The 2,792-nt window shown below is 38.8% G+C and overlaps 1 pseudogene; it reads right to left on the bottom strand.

Annotated features, from left to right (window-relative positions):
• Positions 1–1,333: 1,333 nt before the first annotated feature.
• LOC113614309 (RAD52 motif-containing protein 1 pseudogene) lies at positions 1,334–2,028 on the bottom strand (annotated as a pseudogene).
• Between the last annotated feature and the right edge of the window lie 764 nt (positions 2,029–2,792).

Below are 2,792 nucleotides of genomic sequence, written 5' to 3'. Positions count from 1 at the left end.
CTCTCAGTATTCACGTCTCATTATCAATTCACCACTCTATTATTAGGGGTTACCACTGAACCAGTGATGACTCCAGAACTTCTGTAGGAGGGGTTTGGGGCAGATGAGCAATTCATTCTGGGAAAGAGAGTCTAAAACCAAGTGAATGGCCCTTTACATTAACATGGGAAAACTTCTCCCACCCCACCTTGTCTCAACAGAGCCATTAATCTAGAAAAAACTACAGTGTCACTTTTCAGAGGTCTTCCCTGTGTGCACACATGGAGAAGACACTTAGAATGTTAAAGTCAGCATGTTAAGTAATTTTCTTGAAATACTGTAACTAGCACCCAGTTTACTTTCTTCACAGTCCTTTTCATAATCTATTTAATTTTAGTTCTTTTTAATTGTCTGGTACACTTTTAACACCTAAACTCCAAGAGAGAAGGAGCTTCATCTTATTTCCAGTGCCTAGCACATAATGGTTTCTAAATGGAACTGATTCCAAGATTGGCCTCATTTCGGAATGGATCTGTTGTTATAATCAGGTTTCTGAAATCTTTAGTATCAATATGGAATCCTTTCCTCTCACATTTCACAGGAAGCTAGACTTCTTAAAGCCCAAACATGGATATGTCTGAAGTTTCCTTGACTGATTTAAATTGAATTAAAATAATTATTTTGTACAGGAAAAACTTTCAAAATTTTTACATTTTTTGGAACATAACCACCTTTTCTTTCTCTACTTTCTTCCCTTCAAAACAAACTTTGCAACATTGGGGTGAGTTAAATAATCAGAAATCTAGCCCCAAATTAAGCTCTCAATGACATGAAACACATTTTTTGCTCCTTTTTAATAAAAATCCTATATGCAGTACATTAATGTTTTCTTTTAGAAATTACGTTGACAACTTAATCCCTAATTCAAGGCATCCATATAATTGGTATACAGAAAGGTTCTTCGGCAAAATATTTAACACAAGATATATATGAGATGCTGAGATCTGGGTAATATATCTTACTTGAAAGGCATGAATAGTTTTTAAATACTGTAGCATAATCACACTTAAGGCCATAGTTACTTTGTTCCCAAATCCCTGCAATTTTATTTGAGGGGAGTTCTAAAAGACCTGTGTCTTCTCCTGTGTCCACAACTGTAGACGTACACTGATGGCCCTCAATCCTGCTCTCCAAACTTCAAATAAGGGGCCAGAGACAAGGCTTGGGACTTGGAAAAGTCCTAGAAATACCCTGCCTCAAAAGCAGTTTCAGAGTTTCACATTTTCCTAAGGATGACAGAGCTGAGTAGACATGCCAAAGTCTTCCAAATCCTGCTGGTTGTTTTGAATTATGGCTACACTGGGTGTGTAGCCCTTGAGTTTTTATCTCCACATACTTGAATTAAATCCTGTAGTTCCTCTTCGGTTCTAGCATCTGTGACCTCTTCACAGGGTCTATATGCCACAGCTATTTTACCACTTTCTAAAACCACAATCAGCAATTTCTGGAATTCATCTGTCATAGCCTTCTGAATAGCAAGCTTCTGCGTTACCTTCCTTTTCATAAGGAATGATAATGACCCTTCTTCCAACTTATCCTAAGGTTTCTCAGCCATGCCAACTCCGGGACTCCTGCACTCGTGGGAGGGCAACACCACCTCTTGATGATCCTTTTTGAGCACCCACTGAAACCAGAGTAGTAATTTGCCAATTCTTGGCATCTGGAGCTGTTTAGGGCAAGCGTATTATGTTAAACCACCTTATGTCTGGTGCCAAGATGAACCTTCACTGGAGATGTCTGAAAAAACTGCTTCCGGTCGCATGCCTTTTGGGCTCTGTGGGCATCCCTTGCTGAATAAAACTTGATGATGGAATAGAACCCAGGACCGGCAGTTTGGGAAGACTGCGTTTGGGAAGACTCGGACTGAATACAGAAGGCCAAACTGGGAGAATATTTCAAGGCTTCGGCCGTGGGTCCAGAGCTCAGCTCCCACACCAGCAAGGTTTTGTCACCCCCGATGGGAAACGCAAAAGGTACCAACTCCACCATCCTACCGTCACTGCGCGTGCGCAGCTCAGGGCGCAAGTGGACTGCGCCTATATAATAGATTTTTATCCTGTAACCCTTCTTATCTAACTTTTGGGTATATTGCCATGTTTCCCACATTATTTCTTCTGGTTATGACACCTCCAACAAAAAATATGACTTTGGAATGCATACTGAAATTAGCTGTTGATGCATCTTTCTCTTCCACTAGATGGTGAGTGTCTTAAAGGTAGGAACCGTATCTGATTCATCATTGAAATTCAACACCTTGTGTAGAGCCTAACACATAGTAGGTATTCAATGCATATTTAGTGAATACGTAATGAACGTATCATTTTGCTAATAAAGGATGTCCGATTTCCTTTTTAAAGACTCTTCTGCTTATAGTACATATACTCAAGAAGAAAGCAAAAGGCAATCTGCAGTCATTTAAATAATTTATCATTACTTACTGATTTACCATAAAATGAGGTGCTGTTTAATCTTCTTCCAAGCAAGGATTCAAGCTACTGATTTATTAATATCACAACAGCCACACAACAATACTCTTTCCTAAGTTACCCTCCAGGTTTTTCCCCTATCATCTGGAATGCATAACAGGTATTATAAACTAAATTTACTGTTTGCTGTTCATCCATTACCATACTACACAGATATCAAAATGAGAAATCAAATGGATAAAATATCAGAATGTCACAATCCTCTACCTAATATTTGCATTGTGATTTGGTTAAAGGAATTCTAAGCACTCTGTATGTTTATAGATT

Source organism: Aethalodelphis obliquidens, unplaced genomic scaffold (assembly GCF_003676395.1).
Source record: "Aethalodelphis obliquidens isolate GAN/ISIS:26980383/991018 unplaced genomic scaffold, ASM367639v1 scaffold93, whole genome shotgun sequence".
Taxonomy (NCBI): domain Eukaryota; kingdom Metazoa; phylum Chordata; class Mammalia; order Artiodactyla; family Delphinidae; genus Aethalodelphis; species Aethalodelphis obliquidens.
The sequence above is the reverse complement of the archived record's forward strand: the minus strand, read 5'-3'. Positions and strand labels throughout refer to the sequence as shown.